This window comes from Passer domesticus, chromosome 4, assembly GCF_036417665.1.
Source record: "Passer domesticus isolate bPasDom1 chromosome 4, bPasDom1.hap1, whole genome shotgun sequence".
Taxonomy (NCBI): domain Eukaryota; kingdom Metazoa; phylum Chordata; class Aves; order Passeriformes; family Passeridae; genus Passer; species Passer domesticus.
Window position 1 is genome coordinate 16,046,984 of NC_087477.1, and position 17,536 is coordinate 16,064,519.

General features: G+C 39.2%; 2 long non-coding RNA genes across 12 annotated transcripts in view; both read right to left on the reverse strand.

Moving 5' to 3' along the window:
* LOC135298593 (uncharacterized) overlaps window positions 1–12,964 on the reverse strand; it is a 52,215-nt gene extending 39,251 nt beyond the window's left edge. For 5 of the 11 annotated variants that reach the window (XR_010360622.1, XR_010360620.1, XR_010360610.1 and 2 more), the window contains exon 1: window positions 12,822–12,964. This is a non-coding gene — a long non-coding RNA (uncharacterized LOC135298593). Of the gene's footprint in view, window positions 1–2,645; window positions 2,814–12,659 lie in introns of all 11 variants that reach the window. The other 6 variants (XR_010360613.1, XR_010360611.1, XR_010360621.1 and 3 more) reach the window with 4 other exon arrangements.
* Window positions 12,965–13,172: 208 nt separating this feature from the next.
* On the reverse strand, window positions 13,173–15,384 carry LOC135299919 (uncharacterized). The gene is made up of 3 exons (XR_010361754.1): window positions 15,345–15,384; window positions 13,993–14,177; window positions 13,173–13,382 (listed from the first exon to the last, which is right to left on the reverse strand). It is a non-coding gene; the product is annotated as an uncharacterized LOC135299919 (long non-coding RNA).
* Window positions 15,385–17,536: the final 2,152 nt, after the last annotated feature.

Consider the following 17,536-nt stretch of genomic DNA (forward strand, 5'->3'; position numbering starts at 1 on the left):
TAAAAACACATAGCTTTATGGCCTGGGAACCTCCATTTATAGAATTGTATCAAGGGACTCTCTTGTGTAACTGGTCTAGCTTCATTACCATATCCACAGACTCTAATCACAGAACCTTAAAATGCTTTGCATTGGGAAGGACCTTCAAGACCATCTAGCCCCGACCATCTAGTTCTTCATCCTACAGCATCTAGTTCTTGTTTTTTATTCATCAATATCTTTTCAGCAATAACTTAAGTGCTTTGTTGGTGCTGTTGATGTAAATACACAAGTAAGTAATTGTTTAAGTGCCACCATATGTTCAGCTGTAGCCCCATTTTGTGCAGAGACACAGCAGAAATTTTGTTAACAGTTGCACCTTCAAGTTTATTATTCAAACCACCATGAAACAGCTATTAATATCTACTGTGGATGTTCCTCCAACTGAAGTGTAAAGGTGACATCAATCAAAATATAACTTGTCACAGGAATAAGCCCTGGCATAAATATTAATCCTTTTACTCTGTCTAGAGCTGTGAAGAGCTTGACAATATAAGCCACTTCCTATTTTACATTTTCAGAGCAGGAACTGTTTAGAGAACATTTTTTATAATGAAATGTGCTCCTCTAATGTAATTGTTTTTCCTTTTGTGTACAGCTTTAAAGGTATTAGCTTCAATTTTTGAGCTAATTGTTAAAATCTGCTTTCAGTGAGAGAAAAAGCTCAAAAGCACCATCTGTTTTCCTAGAACTGTGTATTTTAAATAGAAACTTTTTTTTTGTTGAAAATTGAATGGTTGTGCTGCACAATAATCTATATTATCTGGTATGCATAAATTATTTTTTCACTGTTTCATTAGATCTTTATGGAGTTTTCTGAGGCAAATGCCATTCATAAGCAATGAATGTATGAATCAACTAATTGCTCAGAAAACCTCCAGTATTATCCTGAACTACGTAAGAGGATTCGTCTTTTTAGTATTGGCATGTCAGCACAACAGCTCATCACCCAGTGACTGCCTCATGCCATTGTGCTTCACAACAGCGCTCCATCTGCATAAACTGAAGAAAGGCAGCCTCAGTGTTGGAGCCTTGACTACAAAAAGAACCCCACATCTTCTCTTCAGTTTCTGCAGCTCCTGATGTTGAATTTCCTCTACAGCACTCACTGTGTGCTATGCCATTTGCAGAAGGTGCACCAGTCCAACAATAAACACAGCTTCAGCATACTTTTGACTACTGTTCAGAAAAACAGCTGACAATCAGCTGATTGCAAAAAACATTCATCTTAAAAAACAATGTCTCTCGCTGTGCTGAAACCCTATAAACATCTAAAAATGGCTTGGATGCCAACTTCACCATCCATGCTGCTTGTGTTGCATAATAACCAGTTCCTGTGTCAGAGTAACTGAAGAAATGGCAATCAATTTTAGATAAATATACTGTTTGCCATGGGGCTCTAGATCTGTTGGGAGACAGTTTTCTTGCTGCAGAGAACAGTAAATATCACCTGTGTTTCCAATTACACTTGTCTGCTCAGGGAAGGTGGGATTTTTCTCTCCCTTCAAGGCTACTCCTTTAGGAGAAACTATAAAAAAAAGAAGTTATGACAGTGACACTGAGACTGCCAGTACACTGAATCTAAGGAATAATACCTTAACACTAACATATATATATATACACACATATATATATATATACATATATACATATATATATACCTACCTTCAAATGGTTGTGGTGGGTTGACCTTTTCCAGGTAAGAGGATCCCCCCACCCAGCCAGCTGCTCTTTCACTCTCTCCGCAGCAGAACAGAGTGGTAAAATAACATGAAAAAGCTCATGGGTCAAGGTAAAGACAGAGGAATTATTTTCCACTCATCACAGGCTAACCAGATCTAAGGATAAATTAGTTTACTGTAACACTGATTAAAAATAAAGATGGATAATGAGGGGAAATGAAAAGAAAAAAAGCCAAGATACCTTCCCCAGCCACCATCCCTTCTTTCCAGGCCAAACATCAATCCCTCATTCCCTATTCCTTCACCTCCTCCTCCCACAACCAAGTGGCACAGAGGGCATGAGGAATGAGGAGTTGTGATTAATCAGTAAAGTGCCTTTTCTGTTGCTCCTTCCTCATATTTTTCCTCTGCTTCAGCATGGGCCCTGCCCATGGGCTGCAGCCCTTCAGGATACATCAGGAATGGATCCCTCCAAAGGCTAACCTGGTATTCCACATCTGACAGACAGGATTTCACATGTTTAAGGCATAGACTTGTCTCAACCCATTTCATTCACTCGATATCATCCTGGAAAGGGCACACAAGCTTATTAAACTCATGTTTTGTTCCTCAAATCTGCAAGACCTAGACAACAGGGGATTGGAAGCAGAAATAGTGTACTAATTATTTTGGCACATACTTCCTGAAAGACACAGCTGCAAAGTAGCTCACCATCTTGAAAACCACTCAAACCCTCAGTAATCCAAACTGCATTAAAATGGAGCTATGAAGCAGCCAAACTCTGGCAATTACTGTAAGTAGTCTTGTGTCAAGAGATGGCTTGTGATAGCTCGAGATGAATTAGAGACAGAAAAAATGTGATGTGACAAAAGTCTCATTGCTCCATTCCTGTGTATTGTAATATTTCTCCAAGCAAGCTCTTACCTGTCTATGTCATTAAATTACCAGTGATGGTACAAGCTCAGGACACAAGAACTTAATTTACAGGTGTCAATCATTTCCAAAGAGCCTCTTTCATAGCTGGAAAAGCCACAAATTGAGCAATGACATGTCCTTGATAGTGCTGGCAATGACAGCAGCTCTGTTCCAGTCCTTCAGAGAAAAACAAAACCACATTTTCTCCACTTAGAAATAATCAACAACTTGAGTCTAGGCTGGGTTCATCTCAGTAGGTCACCTGATGCAATTATAAGGTCTCACTAAGGGCAGCCACCAAATGTGCTGCTAACACTTTGCACATCACTTTTCATGTGAAGGCAGGCTTCACATGAAAATAACAGATTTTTCTCAAAATGAAGTACACTACTCCTAGAACCATTTGAAATGTGCATTGTGTCAGCTTTTACCTGTCCAGTTTTACAGATCAAAGTTAGTGAAAACCTGGGATGGTTCTACACTGCATTTCTCACACTTGAACCATAAGATCAAAAAAATTTCCTTAAAAGAAAAAAAGGCTACCCAAAATACCAATTCTGAATGATGCAGTAACATGAAGATATGAAGTTTGTTTTAAAGCAACTTAGCTTTTTTCGTTAAACACACTGGCAAATGTCATCCAAAGCATTTCCTTATGTAAAGGAAACACACAATTTCTTTTTTCACGCAGTATAAACCACAGCTACAATTTCAGCAAATATTCAGAAGAGCAACGTGTCTGTGATGTAAAATGGTAGAAGCAGACCGATGAGAAGACTCAGATCTGTTCTGTCAAGAAGGTGGGAATTGATCTTCAAATCCTTCAGCTTATCAGAAGATGCACAGGGCTTGCTACACTGGCAGTCTACCATTCCAAAGTCATCTCTGCTAAAATATTCATCCTTTTTTTGTGCTTCAAATTCTTTATTAAGGAGCAAGACCTCTTAACTTCAGCTACAGGAAAACAAATCTGCTCTGTAGGTGAAAGGGCACTACATTTTTAACTTTTCATCTCCAAAGAAACTTGCACCTCTGCACATAATTCTCCACATCAGAGGAGACTGACAAGCACAGAAATCTACTGCTGTGAGGATTTCAAGCCTCAGAAGGCCCAGCAAGCAGGATAACTTGTCCTGGTGAAGCATTCATGGTCTGTGGGTGGTGTGCCCTGGTCCTGAGGCACCAGCTGGCTCTGAAGGCTAGAGCTCTATTACTCAGTATTGGAACTTGCTTTAGTAAAAAAAGAAGTTTAAACCCAAGTAAAACCACAAATAACACGGTAATAAAAGGTAATTAATGAAATAGGGGCTACAACACCTTTACTTACCAAACTGAATAATTGAATCAAAAAAATTTCAATTTCTCAACCCTTCCTGCCTTCAAGAGCTGCTTAAGCAATTGTCTTCTACAAGGGATTTGTGTTCGAAGTAAACAGGGATTAGATTCCAGGACTTCTAGTGCTGGTCAACTGACAGGCTAAGAGGCCAAGCTAAAAAATGGCAAACAAAACTCTTCCTCATTTTTACCCTTGTTGGAAGTCAACTCTCCCAGCTACAAAGATAGAACACTAAAAATACACTGTTAATTTACATGGTAATTCAGCAATTAATTATGGTCCTTCAAATATTTAAAACACGTGATGCCATGTTACTGAAATTTAACCAGCCTAATCTGCTATACAACAATTGTACCTGGCAAAAACTTGTTTCTCTACTTTTATCATAAGCAGGTAAGTATTAGAAAATATAAAGCTCTGAAGTTTACAGCCTGCAGAGGGATGCACACAACTATGATTATTTCTTTCCAACTTCAGTCGCGAGTGTGACAAACAAGTTTAAAACTTGGAGTTTTCCACAGCAACCATCATGCAAAGGAAACAGGAACTCGTGAAGAACTGTACCACACAACTTCTGCAATGTTTCCCATAAAGGACAACTTTTATGTAAATTATAATTCAATGCCAGCTTCCTTCATTATTCACTGGTACAGTCAACAACTGGCACAAACAATCAGCTGAACATGTACCTTAGGTTTTGGGGATTAAGGATCTGTTGGCAACTGTGGTGACCTTGTTCAAGATCAAAACTTGCCACACTCAGCCACCACTTCTCTTACTCCTGACATTATACAAAGCAGCATCAGAGCATACAAAGTCCTCAAAGCCTAAGACAAACAAAGGAAAGGGAATAAACCCCTTCCTCCTCCTAACTCAGGGCATTCAGCAGTTGGTCAGAGCTCACTGCCACAGATGTAGCTAAGAAACAATAATCCAGCTTTTCCTTATACCTGTCTATCTGAAAGGAAAAGACCCAGAACACACTTGTTTCCTTCCAGTCAGCCAGAGGTGGTTATTGAATCGATGGCAGACATCAGCTATCAAATAAAAAAGGCTTATATTAATAAATTACTCAATATAAGCTCAGTGACAAGGTGCAAAGCCCCTCTCCCTGTGCTTTTATTCCAGGTAACACATCAACAACATGGAAATGTCCCTTTTCTCTCATTCATCATAGAAGGAATTAGCTTGATATTATTTGAAAATGTCACTCTGCTACTATACCCACTGTTTTTGAAACCAATAACCTGCAAAAATATTTGAAATAATTCAGGATATATCATATTCAGTAATTGCGTGAAAGAAACGACAAAACTGCCTTATTTTTTTTCCTGAGGTGGCAAAACCAGCTAATTAGACAACTAACCAAAAAACCCCATTCAGTTTCTACTGGAAACTTTGATACTTAAATATCAAATAATTTTGTATATATATAGTTCCTATACAGCTGGGCCTGTTCTTTTTTGCATTTAACCAAGAAAAAGCATGGAAAAATTAATTAATTCCCCTTCAAGAAACCAAATGAGCTCAATTTAAACTCAGAGAAGGTAGAAAACAAAGGAAACTAATTTTGGGGGAAAACAATTCAATTTTGCTCCAAAACTGTAAACTACAAAAAAAGTATTTATTGTCTTGATATGGCAATGGCTTAAAGTCACAGGGACTACCATCTAAATATTTAGTGACTGCATCATCATTGTGACTGCAATTGTACGCATGGATGTCAATCCCCAAAATCTAAAACTACACACAAGCTCAGTAATTGCAGCTGCATAAATCACCAAAACCACACTGACTGTAGTCATGAACAGCAGAAATTTTCTCTGCCATTTAAACTGAGATTAGAAAGAGGCACAACACACCCAACACAGCAACCCAAGAGACCATCAGTCTGAACTAGATGGGAATTGCAAAACTGTTGAAATCCATCTGGTATTCTTACACTTGATACAGCCTTTGTAAACTTATTCCCACCAGTCCCTGACAAATCAGTGTTGTTTAAACCCTGGCTTTCCCTCTCACACTGGCTTCAAGATCTTGCCATGTCTTCCACAGAATGCGAAGCAATGTTAAGAGGAAATCTGTGTTTAGAGCTACATTTGGCTCAGCATAACAAATACTTGTTTCAACACACTTTGGAAGGAATATAGGCAGGTAGAATATTTATAAAATGGCACTTCCTTGAAAGTGAGCATGATTGCTCCACTGATTGTACTGATTTGTTGACAGTCTTCAAACTAACACCAGTTGTGATTTTTTGTAACCTTTCCCAGTTGCCTCAGGTATTGCACTTTATTACAGTGAAAGATGTAGACTTGCAGGCAGTACAAACTTAAACACACCAATGAATTTTTATAGAAATGTAAATGGGTACATGCAGGAAACAAATTCCAGAGAGAACTATTTGTCACTGAGAAAAAATACTTTAAAATTGCACACATACTGGGAAGTTCAGCAGTCTACTGTCTGAAAAGGAGGGTAGTTTATGCAAGCAATAACACAAAACAAAACCAGATTCAATTTCCCCAAATATTTCGTGTTCTGCAATTTTAGAGTCAAGTCAATAGCAGCAGTTTAAGCTGCATTTGGCTCCTCCAGCTACCGAAAACCTTCTGGACTCAAGGATGCAAATGTTACCAAATTACAAAGACAACTACTCAAGTATTAATATAAGATACTGGCGAGCAAACAGCTGCAGTTTTAGTGTCATGAAAGCTGAACTACATATTTAATATTAGTGAATTGCAATTGTATCTGACGCAAAAGTTTTCAGATGTATTTTTTCCTATTTTTATAGGATTATGAGCCAAAATAAGGTTTAATATTGAGTACAGTTATATTCAACTATTTTAATTCTGCCATGAACAAGTTCCTGGTGCTGAAGGGAACACCCAAATAGATTTCTTATGAAGTGGAGACACTCCTCCTGCCAAGCAAGGTGTCTGATCATACCCTTGGCAGAATAATGCTCTAATATGGTAAATTATTCATTCTTTGATAGTTTCTTCTAGAAAATATTGTAGTACTTTGTGAACTGGTGAAAGATTCCTGGCTCAGATTCCTGGAGAAGAAAATTAAGAAGTGCAAATGTACCAACACAGCTTTATCACAGCAAAGGACACCACTAAAACAGAAAAAAAAAAAATCTTGGCTTCTTTACAACTGCGTCAACAGAGAAGCTAATTAGTACTAATTATAACAATTGCTTTACAGCATATCTTCAAACAGACAATACTCTGACCTCTCTGGTATTTAGCAGGGTTTTCCCTGTAACAGCAAGTAAATGCTATTAACAAGATGTCAGCTTTCCTCTGTATTATATGGACTCACACTAAAAGGAGACCTTGATCTCTGAGCTAATGCTGTGGACCAGACACAATTTACAAAACCATGTTCGAGGAAGACTGAGGAAAAGAAAAACAGAAGTGTGTCACAGCAGCTTCCAGCCGGGCTATGCCTGGTGGGCTGCCCTGGCCAGGACAGCTCAGGTAGGCTCAGCACAGCGGCGGAATTCCCAAGCAGTTCCCAGCTGCAGGCAGCCTAAGCAAGCTTTAGTGATTTCTGCTCTCAGTGATTATCAGCTCTTTGTGATTTCAGCTCTTTAGCTTGCTGGTGCCGCAGCAGCAGGCGCAGGGAGAGAGAGGAGAAAAAGCTGTATAAGGTTCTGCAGGATTCTTTATTAGGTTCTTCCACGAAGGTTCTCAGTGACAGCTCCTGTGCCGAACCAGGCAGAATTAGGGGTTTATATACCCTCCAGGGGTTTTGGAAATTGTCCAATAGTAAGGGTCAGGGGAAAGTGACCTATGGGCTTACAGAGAGATAAGCAGGGTCCAAAAGGAGGAGGAGAGCGGCTTCTAAGGCCCAGTCAACACGACTTGGCATTTCCTAGCTCAGACTTCTGACCTCCAAGGAGGCCTTGCAGGCCTTAGGCCTGCTACAGAAGTGGACTTGATTTAAAGTAGCATTTCTCATATTAACAACCAGACCTTGCCTGGCACAGGAAATGCTGAAGCCTCTTGCCTCTCACTTTTCCAAGCACCTGGTAAAAGCCAAGCATCTGTTAAATCAGAACTCTCAGCTTTTGTAATGAGCAGCAAACCTCAATCCCATTATGTTGCTCTTTCTCTGTTGATACAAGCCTTGGCAGCTGCAAAGCAGAGAAGTATTACTGCTGATATGATCTAAACTACACGTAAGCCTTGATGAACACCTGAGCATCTTAAGGAAAAACATTTCTGGCTTGCCTGACTCCTCATCCCAGACAAACTGAGCAGCTGAACAAGCTCATTAAGACAGTAGGATACCTGAGAGCTGGATCACACTGGGGAAATCTTTCCAAAGGTTCCAGCTCCTATCACCAACTTGCTGTCACACTGGAGGAGCCCACACACCTCAAACCTCAGAGGCACCACATTGAGTGACATCACAGTCACTTCAGCTTGATCACCTTGGTGCTGCCTTACACAGCTACCCAGCAGCAATTCAGACAGACTGCACTACATTTTGTCACTGAGATGGGCTGCAAACACAGCTAATCTACTTTCCCTTCCTTCCCCATGCCTCTCCCAAAAAGCAGTCCACTAGTGCCTAGATAGCAACTGCAAACCAGGTCACAGGAGAAAACACAGCCTTGGCTAGAAAGCAGTCTGTGTACACAGGGAGAGAATAATGCTGACTGAATTAGTCCCAAAATGGGATTACAGGATGACTTTTAGCCCTCTGCATAAAGATGATTTGCTGCACCCTACTGAGTCTGCCTCATTCTAAGGCAGCTCTTGTCATTTCACTCATGTTCATGCTCATGTGAGCACTCAGATTTTGACATATTATGACTTGATACTCAGCTGAAGCAGCTTCCTTCATGGTATACAAATCCCTCCTCTTGCACATACTGAAAATGAGGTACCAAAGGAAGGGATATGCGGCATGCATTCCTAGATGACATGCTTCAGTCCTGTAACATGAAGAACTGAGCAGGGAGGAAAAACTGCATGCCTGTACTTCTTGGGAATTTGGGAAACCCAGCAAGTCATAAGGTCACTCTGCTGCATGGACTAAGTGATACTCATTTTCTTGCACATAAACAGTGACTGACTTGCTTTCTGCTCAATAGACAAGAAACGTACTCCCATTTTCCCAGGTTCTTAAAGGACTTTGCTAGAGAACATCAACACCTGGCTTCACCTCCCTCTCCACCTTCCCCAGCTGAGACTCGTAGTGCTGGCAGAGAGAGCACAGGTGCCAGTTTCTGTTCAGCAAGATGGGGACTCCTCTGGTAAAAGACACTTCAGCCTTGCACAGCAGCTATTTGGTTTGCATCTATTCCCTGTGACCATTAGAGATCCACAGCTCACAGCCACTGTAGGCAAGAAAATAGAGTCTAAAAGTGAAGGAGCAAGCAAAACATTGGGCAGCTTTGTGCACTTGAAGGCACCAGAAGCTTACAGAAGGGGAACTGCTTGGTTATACGGCTCAGTTTACTTGCAAGCAGAAAAAAACTGGGTTGAGGGTTTTTAAATCAAGCAGGTAAGAGCAATGCTCACACACTACTGATGAGCAAGTACTGTCACACTTGCCAGACAGCCTTTCTGAATAATATTTAACAGCTTGACACTAATATGCTTTGGTTTGACTGCTATGTGTGGAGTCAACATCTGAATGCCAATAGTTTCAAACCTACACGGAAGACAGAACTAGAAATCTGCAACACAGGGAAAAACAAAGCAAATGGAAAGGAGGAGACATCTCCAGATGCATCACCAAAGCAACATGTCCAGCTTTCATCTTTCAGCAGTGTCCCTCAGTAATAAACTTTTTAGAGAAAAACATTCAGATAAGAACTAGGAACCAAAACACTGGGATTTTGCCCCTGTCCTCTTTTAAAGTAAGCTTGTTCCTGAGCCAAGAGCAGACACTTGGTAATGTGTCCATCCTTTCACTTTCTTTGACCCTGGTAGAGAAGCAGAGTCCTCAATGGGGATCTGCAGCCCGTTCTGACTCCACTCTAGCAAAAACTTCATTATCCTGAGATTATTCCTATCACAATCCTGGCATCATGCCAGTAATATCTCAAAGAACTAATGAACCTGCTCCTGAAGATTTACTGTGAATCTCTAAGTGTTTTGATGCACATTCAGCCTTTAGATTAAATAATTGATTATCACCAAATTAGACTGTCAGACTGAGAAACACAACATACTAAAGCCCACCCTTAGTCCTTCCCAGTCCCAAATAAACCAAAATCCCACATCAGGAGATGTTTTGAGCTATGTCAGCAAAACAACATGCTGATACCTCTCCTAACCAAAGCACTTGCTCAAATACTAGATATTTACTAAGTTCCCTCCTAATAATGAAGAAGATTTCTTGTCCAATATTTTATCAAGTTAACGCCTAAGGACAGTTATCACTTGTTAATGATTTACACAAGTAAAACTGGCAATGCCAAAATTCAAATAGCTCAATCAAGTAGATAAAAATGCTAAAATACACCCATCCCATTCACTTATTGGAATCCTCTCAAGTTTTAAAGTTACAGGCAGCTGTCATTTAACAATGGTGAAACACTATCATTTACTTGCATACACTTCACTGAAGCTGAGTCTGTTCAGACCAGTAAGCTGACTTCCCCCAACTCCAAAATAGGTTTTTGCAACTTGCTTTCTTTTCCTTCCAAACAATCATCTACTGAACTCAGCATTCATAGAGATTCTCTTCTGGTTTCAGCTAAACGCCACCCCTGCAAATCAAGATTTTTCCTTTCAGAGAAGGCAGACAGTGCTTACTAGTCTGTGTAAATGAAAGACAGAAGTTTATTTCAAAATCAAAAGAAAGAATCTTTGCCCAAATACTTCACTTTTAGGGGCAATACACAAGGATTAATCATGGCATGTTACTGACTGTGGTTCATTTTCATAGACTTTTATTGTTAAATTCTTTGGACTTCACATCAGGAAGATGAAGAGTTCCCAGTAAAGCCATTCAAGGAAGGCAGCTAAGTACAGTCAGGGTGGGTGCATAGCCCAGGTAGTATTGGATCACACAGCAGTAAAAACACAATCAAGATCAGATGTGAGAATTAAATTTCCCTGAAACCTTCAAACACAGATAACAGAGTTTATGCCAATTTTATGCCACTTTTAGCCAGCTGTGGGAGGACAACATATTCATGGTCCAGAGTAAAATGCAGAGGGGTTGGACAGATGCTGCCCTGACAACTACTCTGGACAGAGAAACCTAGTGCAAAAAAACCACAGCAACATTTTGGATCCTGCTCCAGTGGGGGCTTATATTGAAACAATTCTGACCTCATTTCTTACCTGATTCTGAGTCCTAATGCCAGATATACTGTGTGATTTGCTCCTAGGACACATACAGAGAGATCTTCCAAGTCCATTTCCTTTCATTCAACACCAGTGACTTTCATGTCAGTGGACATGAGAAATTCAGCACACAGATTCGTTCATTAAGGGCTCACAGAATAAATGAGCTGTCAAAGGACCTCTAAAAGGCATTTAGTCCAGTGCCAACCCTCAAACAAATACTGCCTAGCTGAGAATGCTCAGGGCCTCTCCAACACAATTCTGATCTCCAAGGACTGAGGCTTTGACTTTGCTGCCAGTGTCTGCTTTCGCTCAGATGAAAAGAGCTCTGCCTCACACTCTCCCATGTCACAACTTCCAGAATTTTATGTTCCAAATTTTGTTGTAATTTGCCAGTAATTTCAAATAGACTCAGCACAGAGTGACAAACTGATACCTGGTAGGATCTCACAGTTTAAATTTCTACAGGAAACCAAGTAAAAAAAGTGGCTTTATGACAAAAAGAAACAAATCAAACACTCAATATTATTAGAACTACAGGTATGGAAATGTACCCAAAAATTGCAAAAAGCATTTCCACAAGGAGCCAGTTTCCTGTCTACTACAGGTGCAAGTTATCAAACCATACAGTTTTTTGAGCAGTACTGTGCTTTTTCATTAGCTAATTAATAACTACACAGTTAATGCTTTGAAGAAATACAAAAGCAGATCAACTTGCATAGATTATTCTAAATTCATGAGTGTGCAACACACTCTGGAGGTATGCCTTGTGAGAAACATAAGAGGTTAAAGATATATCTGAGTGGCTGAACATACCATTCTGAGCCTGAAATTATTGATTGTCCTCTAACTTGGTTATTTCTGGAGTAATGGGATGATTATAGTTATCCTGTTGGACTGAGACTCCAGAATGATAATTAACACTACAGTTAAACTTCTTTATAATTCACCAACTGACCAGGTCTCTGTGAGGAAGACAAGCATATTTGGTTTTTCATCTAGAAAGCTGTAATTCTTTTCTTACTCCCATTTTTTGTCAGTCTCAAGCACTCCTGTTCTACAATCCAACACAGCAATAATTTTTTAATACACTACAAAACATGACAACAAATAACATAGCTTAAGAGAAAGATCTGGTGAGCTTCTAAAGAGTAATTCAAAATAGTCCCACACATTCTCCAAATAAACCCATGGTGTTCAGTGAACTTTCAGTTCCTGCATTTTTCCTAACTTAAGGGTAACACAAATGAAAAACTCCTTTAACTTAGACTTATTCTAACTTTTTTTATCTTTGGTTACTGTGGTCTCCAAGGTGTTTAAACAAAGACAGAACACTGGAAAAGGAGTACAGCACCCTGATTTTACCTATACTATCAGCATTTTTCGTACTTTGAAGAGCAGGTGTCCTCCTTTGGATACTTGTCCTCTGTCACAGCACACATTGCAGTGGACATGGCCACAATACACAGAATCAGCACATAATTTCAGAAAGCTTTAAGCAAGCACCCAACCAAAGTAACACCACACCTCAACAGAAGGCTTCAGGCATCTCCCTGTACAGCATAACAGCCTGTTGCATCAGAAGGCTGCAAGTATCAGTTCCTCCTGTTCCCCAGCCCAGCCTTTTACACCCGCCTGTTTCTGCACTGCCCCTGTGTGCCCTCTGCTCCCCTGGGGATTGGTCAGTGCCCCTGGGCACTCCTGGCTCCTTACCTTCAATGCTGTTCACCTGCCTGGCACAGCTGTGGCCAATGGGGATGAGGCTCCAGCCCCACTCCCAGTTACCACAACCTGTGCTCCTACATTCCTCTGAGTTGGGTATTCAGAATGTCAGGACTGCTTGGCAAGTCTGACTTACCAGTCTGGGTGAAAACACATTTTTTAAACATCTACCATAATGAAAAAATAAATCATCTTGCTGCATGTGATGCTACAATTCTTGTGACATGCTGGTAGGATTTCAGATTACTTTCCAAGTGAAAATTGTCCAGCTGGATTCTGTTCAGCTGTTGTTCAGCTGGCTGATTGAATGAGTTTCTATCAGGATACCAGGAAGTTGAAGTTTTGCTTGTTAGGTGTCTTTGAAGTCTGAAAACAAACACACTGCTTTTTTAAAATATTAACTTCAAAAGATGGGTGGAAAACATAATTTGTTATGTAGCTATACTGCAATTATTCTTCTTTTAATTTCTGTTAATGACTTGAAAAACTCGTGTAGCACTTAGTAAAACAGATTTTGATGCAAGCAGCACAAAAGGAGAAAATTTGGGTAGAACAGTATGCACACTCAGCAAAGACCTGCAAAACTGACTCTGAGAGTGCAATTCTCTAATACTGTACTTCTGAACCTAATTGCATTTGGCCCTTAGTATGCAGGTGAGGGGAGACAGACATTTTCTTAAATAGTTGCAATTTTTCTTCATGCTATCATTGCTATCAGAAGCCTCTTACTGGGAACAACCAGTGTCATGCAGATTGTTACTTCATGTGACAGTTCTTCAGCTGAAACAACACAGTTCAGCTTGTAAAATCTGAAGAAAATATTGAGGCTAATCTGGCCATCCAAAACAGGGTATAAACACAAGCCATTTTAGGGAAACAATCACATCAGAAGTCAACTCTGGCACAGCTGCATCAGTTAAAAACAGTGGCAAGCAGAGAACAACAGAGCTTGGCTCACATGTACAACAGCACTCACCTTAAAATAGTAGTCACAGCAGCCAGAAAATTATAGATTGAACAGTATGCTCTGGAGAGATTACTAATTGCATTTTAAAACCAAACAGTAGTAGTTATTGTTGCTCAAAGACTCAGCAAACCTTGGGCTGTGTATGTAAGGTACTCAGAAGTCTAATACACATGAGTATGAGGAGCAGCAGGTCCCTTTAAATCAGAAAGATTAAAAAAAAAGTCAGAACCATCTTCTTACCTTGCCATATTTTACCAAGAGCTGGATGTTGAGACCTCCACTGACTCATCTCCTCCCACCTCACTTGACCTGAATTCCTGACACACAACAGTGGTGCTTGCAAACCAGCTCCCAATTTCCACACACTTTATTTTTGTCATCTCAGAGTTCATTTATGTAATTTTCAAAATCTTGCAAAAAGCCTGCACCACCTCTAAGGTATGATCTGAAACCCACAATATTCTCTTTTTGTTAAAAGACTTGCTATAGATACAGAGTGCAGGGGGGAAAACACAAAGAGAACTTACAACAAGTCTTCATCATTAAGACATCCTGCTACAAGCAAGTGTATCACTTTGTAATTATGTGCCTTGAGATAATAGTTTATTACTTTTTGTATAGGTGGGGTGTTTTTCTTCAAGTGTTCTGTTGACAGTGCCTTGGTCTGCTTAGAAACACTCACTGGCACTACCTCCCAAAGCACCAGATGCACCTTTTACATCAGCAGGGTGTTATCTGTGAGCTCTTGGCTTTTCTTTTTCCATGGCTAAAGACTTATGGTAGGAAATGTGTTTGTTCACAGCTGGACAAGAAATAACTGAGAACCTCCTAAATGTCAGTGAGCTCACCAAGTCACCAGGAGCACACCCAGCTCTGTTGGACAGGCTGTGAGAATCACAGTGGAAAGGATTTAAAGTGGTACATTCCAGTGTCATTGTGTCAATCCAGTAATTTCAATATATTATTCAGTAATAGATCATGTTCAAAAACATCTCACACAGTTATCAACATTTCCTTTGGTCCCCAAATTATAAAAAAACTAAAGACAGTTTCAGAAAGAGAAACAGATTTTCCTTTTCAAAAAAAAACCTCAGAAAGTTGCTGAATTTAGTGATTTCCTTAATGGAAAGAAATATTTTTGGAATTGGAAAATAAAATTGGAAATAAAAACAGAATTGTCATTAATGCAATAATAGAGGACTCTACAAAAAAAGTTAACCAGGAACAGATTAATAAAAGCAAGTATTTCAATTGTGTACTTCAGAAAACAATTCAGTAATTACCAATAAAACCAAAAAGTGGTCTGTAGGGAGCTGATTTACCCATGAAATTGAGTCAAAGAGAATAAAGGCATTCAGTACCTCAAAGACCTTCTCCAAGGTAGTCACAGTGATGGAAAGCCCAAGCCATAAATTTATGGTGCCTAGTTGAGGAATGCTGCAATTACAGATGAATTTGCTTTGTATCAGGCTCATTACAAACATAAGGATGAAAATTTACTTTTGACTTGGTAGTAATTGCATTTTGTTGACATCTGAGTAACCATGCTGACCTTAAATGCTGACAAGGCCACTAATAAGGGAGCAATTAATGAATTAGTTAATTTAGAATATTTTGAGTAAATAAATCTTTAGAGTAATTACACTCTACAATATCATTTTAAGACAGTTACAATATCATTTTAAGACAGTTAATGTGGCATATTTTTACTAAAAAAGCATTTTTAGTAATGTAAAAATATTAAGATTTTTTTTCAATGAAGGAAACAGTCAGTAAGAGGTTAACCAGATAATACTGTTAAGGCAAAAAAAAAAAAGAGAACAGATTATTACTACATTAGCTTAATCAAATACTTGCTAGAATAGCTTTACACTGTCATAAAAACCTCTGAATGTTACTTATTTTTATATCAGTTTAAAAAAAACTAAAGAGGGAAAGTAGCAAAGGATTTTTTGGAGAGTAAATGAGTTGTAGTTACCACTGCAATGATAAGGTATTCTCATTTCAATGGCAACTCAAAGCAATAGCATTTTTGTCTTTCAAGCAAATAGCCTTCTTTATGGGTGCAGTAGAATTCCATAAACAATGCCTTACTAACTGTTCTTCCATTAAATAGCTATGAAATCATAGCTTCATGGAATTTACTGTAGGACATAACACTATTGTTTTTATTGGTGATCAGAGAAGGTAATTGCAGAGCTAACACTACTTCCAAGTCATCTTAACGCAAAATACCCAGCAAGAAAGGAAACATTTGAAGTATCTGTGACGAATAAATTAATCATACAAAACAGCACTATCAGACTATTTCTGCCACTGACTCACACCTTCTGACCTCAAACAAGTTTTGTGCCTGTTTTTAAGTCAGGGGTTTGTGGGGATCATAGCCATCAATCCGTTTCTACGGTTTCACAACGAGTCTAGTTTCTGCTGATGCTTTCCATAGCCAGGTTCCAGCTTTTGTACATCCAGCAGCAAAGCACACCAATCTCTCTGCCTTTAGCTCTACTCTGAAATACAAAACCACTCCCTTCTGCTGTGATTTTTATCTGGCAGATTCCTTTACTGTATCAAATTCCATCAGCCACTGTGAGTAATCACCAAAGTCCACGTGACTGCTTTGATAAAGTTACACAGGTGAAGGTTCCCTGAGGCTGGGTGGCCTCCAGCTACTGAAAAGGACTCCTGTGCTGAGCTGTTCGGAATTAGTTATGTGGAATGAGCTTCTGTGCTCGGATCACATTCAGCACATGGGCGTTTGTCAAATCTTTGATTATTAATAGGGTCAGAATTTCATTCCAAATATAACCAGGGAATTTGTGCCCTGGGCTTTGGCAGAACAAGATTTTACACACTGAATTTACAGGAAAAGGCTCACATGATGTTAATCACAACAAACCTGAATGAGAAAGAAGCCTGAAAATAAGCTTTGCCCATGTGCACGTTCCCCTGGGGGTTTCCTGAGAAAGTGATTAATATTTGCCTACTCATATGGAAGAAACACTGTTAAACCACTCTTCCCTTGCTCCAGTCAGAAAATGTGCACTGAAATCAAAGTGTATTAGTGACAATAAAATATTAATGCTCTGGATTTCTTATGCAAACTTTTTCAACACTGCATTATTAATGACACCTAATTGTAGTGGAAATTGCTGTAGGGCAAACTGATTTTACTATATACTTTATCTTATTAACTATAAAATTCTTTCTTGTGAAACCCACCAGGATCTTAGTAGAATTTTGTCATATCTTCTAACACTCAGTTGTTAGCATTTATTCAAAATTATTCACAGGAGCCAGTAACAAGGGAAATATTGTGAAATGTGTTCATTTTTTGTTACAATTTTCTTCTGTGATAGAACAATTTATTTTAAATTGTACTTGCACAGACTGCATTCAAAGGGTGCTATATCCAGACCTTTTTTTTTTTTTTTTTTTTTTTTTTTACTAGAGCAAGAAATGTCTCATAATTAGTATTGGCAATGTGTAGCACACATCTGTGATTTAGGCTGAGGTGGGCAGCATTCAGCTACTCCAAGTTACTGAAGCAGAT